This window comes from Miscanthus floridulus, chromosome 13 (assembly GCF_019320115.1).
Source record: "Miscanthus floridulus cultivar M001 chromosome 13, ASM1932011v1, whole genome shotgun sequence".
NCBI classification, from domain to species: domain Eukaryota; kingdom Viridiplantae; phylum Streptophyta; class Magnoliopsida; order Poales; family Poaceae; genus Miscanthus; species Miscanthus floridulus.
Window position 1 is genome coordinate 21,755,392 of NC_089592.1, and position 8,579 is coordinate 21,763,970.

The 8,579-nt window shown below is 44.6% G+C and overlaps 1 pseudogene; it reads left to right on the top strand.

Annotated features, from left to right (window-relative positions):
• Positions 1-576: 576 nt before the first annotated feature.
• On the top strand, positions 577-6,977 carry LOC136501917 (S-locus-specific glycoprotein S13-like; annotated as a pseudogene).
• Positions 6,978-8,579: the final 1,602 nt, after the last annotated feature.

The following is an 8,579-nucleotide window of genomic DNA, read 5'->3' on the forward strand; positions in this document are numbered from 1 at the left end:
GCGAGTTAAGGTCTTACAATATTTGTTGTCCAATCCGGACTAAATAAATTTACCTCTATGCAGCGCAATATCCAAAATAGTCACCACATATAAAGAAAGAACAATTCTTGATCCGTCGATAAATAGCTAACTTGATACGAGTTAGAACAACTCGCATCTAGCGATGATACGGAGTCCTATTACTATATGTGTTGACTCCTGTTGCAACGCAACGACACATTTTGCTAGTATATATAATATGCGCTTTTGCTAGTATGTTTTTGTTTCGTTTTGTCTTGATCTTCGACTTAAGACTAGTTATTAGTAGGAGGCTTCAACTTTTCCTTTTATATATAGCTAATAAAAGAAAAAATATTACCTTATGAGCCATACTATTTCATCGAACAAACAATATTTTTCTCTCACGACAAACTAGCGAAACGTACTTTCAGCCATGGTTTTTCAGTAAAACAAACGGGGCCATGGTACCAACCTTATCACTAATAGAGCCCAAACGCTGGCCCACGAAGCGTTGCTCCGCCCACCTTGCTAGAGCGTAGAGCCCAGCACTCTGGACGGTCCAACTGCAAACGCCGGCCCAGCTACCTACCTTCGCCGCCGTCCTGCCTCATGCGCCTGGGAGACCGCCATGGCCAGGCTCGTGACCTCTCGCATCCTCCGCTGGCGCCGCCGCCGCCGCCGCTGACTGCCGACCACCCTGCCGTCCCTGAACCCCGCCACCTCTCCCTCCCCCTGGTGCAATATCCGGCTCTTCCTTCCTATCCCCTCTCTCTGTCGCTGAAATGAGGTAAAAAAAAAAAACTGAACCGATATATCGATCCTGCTCGATTGAATCCTGTGGAAGAAAGGGTAGTTTGGTTGGATGCTCCCACGACTCACCCTTACTTACAGAGGTTCTCTGCAGGTGCAGCTGCAGGAACACTGGAGCACATCGCGGCATTGAGGTTTTGCCTCCTCATCTCTCACCGGTCACTCTCACTTCTGATGAACTGTAGGAACTGGTATGCTTCTTTTGTATGCAATATACTAGTAGTACTTTCATTTTTCTAGACCTGACAAGGTTAATAGGTTATCCACTTGTTTTTTTGTCCCAAATTGAATGTCACAAGTTAAACCCGGTGCCATTTACAATTCGAACTGCCCACGCTCTGATTCAGTGGACTCAAACTAGGCTAATCATTGAACTGAATTCTGTGGGCTGGAAGGACATATTCTCGACTCTAAATTCTGGTAAGAAAACTTCTGTATTCAGATTACTAACTATACACGCATCGAAAGCTTGAAACAAGGGGCAACGTAGGTCTGTATTCAGATTACTAACTATACATGCATCGACAGCTTGAAACAAGGGGCAACGTAGGTCTGCATTCAGATTACTAACTATACACGCATCGAAAGCTTGAAACAAGGGGCAAGGTAGGTCAACATGATGATGTCCTTTCGTCAGCTCAAGATTTCTGGTGGAAGTAATTCGGGTAGTTAGTTTCATGTCATGATGATGACTTAATTTTCTGGGCATCTCGGCCACAGTAGGTATGTGCCAAGTAACGAACACGAAGCTCTGCATCGGCTCATCCTAAACAGAAATCTTTGCATAAGAAGGCTTGAATGAGTTCATGCCGGAGGCTGCAGTGTCAGCTCTGGTTGCTGTCCTGCAGTTACAATGCTTTAGTTCTCCTTGTATTGCTTCGTTCATGTAACCCTTGGTCACTTTACATTTTCAATATTACTTGTTTAGCTGTACTATCATATACTTTAATGCTTCTGTATGCATATACCCATTCACTTTCACTCTCAAGATGCAAATGTATAGTGGATTTGGAAGCCTGAGTTTATTAATTAGGAGGATTAGTTTTTTCTCAAAGAAGGGTGGACCTGGTGCAAGCGGTAGAGTCTTACTGCCTGTGACTGGAAGGTCCCGGGTTCAAGTCGCGGTCTCCTCGCATTGCACAGGCGAGGGTAAGGCTTGCCATTGATACCCTTCCCAGACCCCACACAGAGCGGGAGCTCTTTGCACTAGGTACGCCCTTTTTTTTTAGTTTTTTCTCAAAGGAACTGCTCACTCTGAAGTTTAGAGAAGGGTTTTTTCATATTTGGATTCCTAGAAGTTTTCCCCCCTTTAATAGAAATTTATAGATTACCACCATGAAGAAAATTTAGAGACATAAAGTAGGCTTTCCAATATTTCAGAACTTTCAAAACATAAATTCCAATTGGCCTCTACAAGGTGTGGCTATTGTCGATTCTTTCTATTATTATGGAACATGTGTTCTGAATGTCTTTTAACAAATAGCTTAGAATCTAGAGGACCAGTAAATGAATAAAAATAAAAGTAATGCAGCATGATTAGTAGCGTCTCCAGCAAAAACACTGGCACCTTGTGAGGCTGCTATTTTTGGGACAACTCAACCACTCTTTTGCTCCTTTTTGTCCAATTCTCCAGGCAACCTCACCCACAGATTCCTTTAATACTCCCTCTTCCATGATTTCATGATCATTTTCCATGGTCCCTAACTGCTTACTGTCTAGGATGCTGAGAATGCCAATGTGTTCTGTTTCCGTCTATGCCATCATTTTGTTTCTTTCATGTTCATTCAGCTCGATGCATCTATGTGCATCCCGCAACAGCCTAGTCCCCGGCAAGCCGCTCTACCCAGTTAACACTCTTGTGTTCGATGATGGCACCTTTGCCCTGGGCTTCTTCTCCCCATCCAAATCCACCAAAAACCACTATTACCTTAGTATATGGTACAACAACATCCCGCAGCACACCGTTGTGTGGGCTGCCAACCGTGCTGCACCAATCAGTGATCTTTTGTCTGCAATGCTCGCCTTGCACAGTAGCACAAACCTTGTCCTGTCTGATGCCAATGGCCGTGTCCTTTGGAATTCAAACAACAGCATTGCCATCAGTGCTACACCTGCCACCACCGTCTCTGCAGAAGCCACACTAGAGAACACCGGAAACTTCATCCTCTTGAGCAACGTTAACCGCACCACACTGTGGCAGAGCTTCGACCATCCCTCGGATACTCTTCTGCCTGGGATGAAACTCAGGATCAGCCACAAGATGCATCCAATACAACACCTCATTTCTTGGAATGGCCTGCAGGACCCATCCCCTGGGGTCTTCTCCTATGGTGCAGACCCCAACAGCATTCTGCAGCGGTTCATCTGGAATGGCACAAGACCGCACCGTCGAAGCCCAGTGTGGACTAGCTATTTCCTTCTTGGGGGCTACATGGACAACCTTCATTCTACCATTTACATGGCGGTACATTGTGGCGCCGATGATGAGGTATACATCTCCATCAGCATTCCGATTGACAGCTTGTCTATGCTGATTAGAATGGAGATAAATTACTCAAGCAATGTAAATATTCTAAGCTGGGACAGTAACATGTCAGTATGGACAAGCTTGTACATACAGCCTGCACATAAGTGCAATGAGTATGATTACTGTGGTCCTTATGGTTACTGTGACAACAATGGAACTGCCCCAACATGCAAGTGCCATGATGGTTTTGAGCCAAATGATGAAAGGATGGGTCAGTGGCAGATTTTCACAGGGATGTCGCCAGAAGACGGCACTAAGATGTGGTGGACATGGTTTATTGACCTTGCCACACATGAAGGTCCCTGATCATTTCATCTTCCTCCGGAACAGAAGCTTTCATGAGTGTGCAGCTGAATGCTGGAGCAACTGCTCCTGTGTGGCATATGCTCATGCCAACATGAGCACCAAAGGCATCAATGGCGATGACACAAGGTGCTTGATATGGACTGGGAAGATGATTGACATGGAGAGGTATAGCCAAGGAGGGGAGACCCTCTATATTCGGATCGACAAATCAAGCGGTATGATTTATTGCTATTAATTGTATGTTTATCTTCCTATATAGGTTTTTGAACTCTTCCTGGTAAAGTGAAGAGCGATCTATATTTGTGAAGCATTAAACTAAAGGAGGTGTTGCATGAGAAATACTCGACATATAGTCTGTGGAATGGAAAGAATTTGTTGATTCTCCATGAATTAGTTTTTGCAAGTGACATGACAAAGACCAAAACCCTAGAAATTGCACTGCCAGCTGTGACAACTTTCCTTGTATTCATATGCATAGGGGTTATTTGTACCTACTGGTTTAGAGGTAGACAAGAGAAATATTTTCTTCCCTTTTTATTTGCTTTCTCTAGTTCTTGCAAACTGGAGAAACTGTATCAAATTCCATGTGTTCCTTTCAGACAAACAAGGAGGTACAGACATCCGGGATAGACTGATGCTAGGAGATATGAGCACTGCTAATGAAGTTGCTGGTGAAAGTGTAGAATTGTCATTATATAGCTTCAGAGAAATTTCCACTGCAACAAATAATTTCGCTGATTCCACTATACTTGGACAAGGAGGATTTGGTACTGTTTACAAGGTAAGCAAGGCTTGTGCTGGTAACCTTCGGTGGTTGGAGTGTAATTTTTCTAACGTTCCAGAACCTTTCATGTATTCAGGGAACACTGGGAGATAAGGAAATCGCTGTGAAAAGGCTTTGCAAAGGTTCTGCCCAAGGGGCAGTAGAATTAAAAAATGAAGTAGCTCTGATTGCCAGGTTGCAGCACAGAAACTTAGTTAAACTTCTAGGTCACTGCATTCATGCAAATGAAAAACTATTGATTTACGAATACCTTCCTAACAAAAGTTTGCATGTCTTCCTGTTCAGTACGTTCTCTTCACTTCTTGCAAAAGGTCAACATTTGATGAAAGAAACATGCACCACTGATAAGAACTTCATTTGATTCTACCCTTGACAGGTGCTGCAAGAAAATCACTGCTTGACTGGCCCACAAGATTCATGATAAGGACTTCATTTGATTCTACCCTTGACAGGTGCTGCAAGAAAATCACTGCTTGACTGGCCTTGTTTATCTCCACCAAGATTCAAGATTGACAGTAATTCATAGAGATCTCAAAGCAGGCAATGTGTTGTTGGATGCTGAAATGAACCCCAAAATATCTGACTTTGGTGTAGCCAGGAGTTTCAGTGTCAACGAACAACAATCAAGTACCACTCGGGTCGTTGGAACATTGTGAGTGATTTCATACGTGAAGTAATTTTGAAGCAACACACCATTGTTCTTGAACTAATTAGTTAAAATTGTGATGTGTGCTCATCTTCCAAAAAGTGGCTACATGGCACCAGAATATGCATTGGAAGGCATCATTTCTGTCAAATCTGATGTTTATAGCTTTGGTGTCATGCTTCTGGAGATTGTGAGTGGCTCAAAGGTCAGCTCGACAGGCCCAGTCACAGGCTCATCCAACCTTATAGCTTACATAAGTACTTTCAGGTTCTCAAAAGTTAAAACTTGACCCATATGAAATGCAAACCTTGACGTGATCATTGACTCAGGCATGGAGATTATGGAAGGATGGAAACATGCGGAACTTGGTTGATCCATCGATTGTTGAGAGCTGTTCACTTGGTGAAAGTCTACGATGTATCCACATTGGACTCCTGTTGGTGCAAGACAACCCAAATGCTCGTCCACTAATGCCATCGGTGGTCTCGAGCCTCGATAACGAAGGCATAGAGCTCCCACAGCCTAGGGAGCCTGTATGCTTTGCAAGGAGGCATTCTGAAACTGGTGGAGCAGGAGCAGGACAAAGCTACGTAAGTGATATGAGCCTCGGAACACTGGAGGGGCGCTAGAGGTGATCACGTATTTCCTCCGCAGATTTCAGCGACCAACACTGCTTCGTCTGAACAACTGTGCTACAAGGGTAATGCATCGCCTTTCAGCTGCAGTAGAGAATAACTGGAGAAAAAAAAACACCTCACCATCCCTAGGGTTGAGTGACCCTTCATACAACTGTGTTACAAGTTAAGTCAAGTACAGCATATGTATCTGAAATTGTAACTATCCGTGTCCGGGTAGTATGTACCTCGGACAAGGTAAACTCGGCGTGTCTTGATGCCAGGCCATTTCTCAACATGTCTAGCTAAATGTTATCTACTCATGTTGTCCTGGCTGCTCTCATGTATTCCATCCCAGGTATCCTTTCTGCTCGTCCTCTCTACAAATTTCCTAATCCGGTGCCTAAATTTGACCTGCTGTTAACATGTCACGTCTCAACTCTCAGGATTAGTTGTAGCATGAACCCTGCACAGTGGCACTGGAGTAAGGGGTTAGGGAGGACCCAGCTGGTCGGATAATTTATACTCACCAAAAAACTTTGGTGATGTACTGTTGAAGGCATCAGAGCTTAGTATTCAACCATTAACATGGCTATAAGTCTCTTCATAAGGTTTTTAAGGCCACCGGAATTCTCCAGTGATGCACATAGGGAAGCAACGGAGAAAAGACAGTTGCCTAGAAGTTTTCGCAGAAGGTTCAGAGGGGCACCGGATTACTCCGGTAGTGCACCAAACAAAGCATGAAAGAAAAGGCTGGCCCAATGGTCGGCAATGACTAGTCGACGTGGCCGGCACTAGAAAACTCCGGTGGGGTTACCGAAGCTTTCTTATGAGCGTTGCTATGGATGGCTAGAGAGGTGTGAGTAGCCTAATTAAATTTTCTACAAGCTCACAAAACACTATGTCATTGGTGGTCATTTCTAGGTGAATGACAACGTGATTCATGAAAATCTGATTTGAGTTTGATCCAAACTCAGGGTTGCTAGAGGTTGTGCTTGGGCTCCTCAAATTGGTGGAGAAGCTGAATCCAACCTTTAGCCCCTCGAGCTCCTTCTCCTCCGAGCTCCAAAATGGTTAGGGAGAGAAAGTTCCTCCCTCTTCTATCCCCCAGCCTCTTGTTGTGAGCAGCTCCTAGATGCTCTCCATGGCTTCTAGCAGCTGATGATGGCCTCCAATCCCTGCTCCTTCCTCCTCCCTTGCCTTCTTCTTGCTCCAAGTGTGTGTGAGTACGTGTAGAGACAGTGAGATGGATGAGAGTGGGAGTGTGAGAGTGGTCTGGTGCTCTGGTGTGTGCTTCTCATGAGCTGGACAGTTGAGTTGACTTGTGGAGGCAAGGGAGCTCCACAAGTGATAGCTCAACTCTGTGCATGTCATGTTCTGGCAGACAATCTGTCAAAACAAGATATGGTCTGACAAACTATAAGTCTGTGAAATGTTTCAGCGAAACGTTCCACGAGTGTGGCGGATGATCCGCAGGGACATGTAGTGCCAAGAATTATTCAGATTCTTCACATTTCAGTTTCTAATTTTTGGATTTCAAATGCAAATGATGCTCATATAATTATGATAATTATGAACAAGTCATGACCGGGTCATGACACTAATTACCCGCTCATGGTGTTACAAGGTTAATGCATCGCCTTTCAGCTCCTGTAGAGTATAACTGGAGAAAAAATAAACACCTCACATCCCTAGGGTTGACCTTTCATACAACTGTGTTACAAGTCAAGTACAACATACGTATGTGAAATTGTAACTGTCCGTGTCCGGGTAGCACGTACCTCGAACAAAGGTAAACTCTGCCTGTCTTGATGCCAGGCCATTTCTCAACATGTCTAGCTGAATGTTACCTACTCATGTTGTCCTGGTTGTTCTCATGTATTCTATCCCATGTATCCTTGCTGGTCGTCCTCTATCTACAAATTTCCTAATCACAGGATCTATCCGATGCCTGAATTCGACCTGCTGTTAACATGACACGTCTCATCTCTCAGGATTGGTTGTAGAATGAGCCCGTTGGTTTCAGACTTTCTTCGTGTTGCGTATGCTCGTGGAACAGAAAGAGTAATGTTTCAGGTGCGAAGGGAGCTCACGTTTTGTGTGCACCCAACGATGAAGAGTGCGGGCTTGGGACTTTTGGATGCTTTGGTTTGGCCAGGTATGCCACGCACGCACTGATCGGTATAGCAAAGGCAGGCCCGGGCCTGGGGTGGGGGCGAGAGGGACAACCGTCCCAGGCCTACGGAGCCGCATGGGCCCCTCCCCAGGTACGCAGACACTAGTAGTATTCGGCGTATGTGAGCCTAGTAACAAACATACGTACGCAGAGTCGTAGACGTAGGCACGCCGCAACAGCGACTCCTCGGTCCTCATGACGACGCGAGACGCTTTGAGCCTTCGACTGCGAGTCGCGGAGTCGGTGACTGTTCATTCTCTTTCCTCTGCATACGACCGCAACTCTGCCGCTCTGCGAGTTGCCAGCGGGCGGCGGGTAGCCAGGTAGGCATGGCCGCACGTGAACGAGTGAGACTGAACGTGAATACGTGATCCGCATAGGTACGAATCTCTGATTCTCTGTCCTATCTTCTATATGATCCCTAATTCCCTACTCCCCTGTCCCTAAATATCTGTCGTTCTCGCTTTTAGAGAAATAACTTTGATTAAATTTATATAAAAAATATTAATATTTATGATACATAATTGATATCATTAGATAGATCTTTTAATCTAGTTTTTTAATAAATTTATTTGAAGATACAAATGTTGTACGTATTTTCTATAAATCTAGTCAAGCTTGTGGCATGAAAACCGAAAACGACAGATAATAAGGGACAGATGGAGTATTTCCTAACCATGTACTGCCGACCGCTAAGGTAAAGGTTAATCATTGAT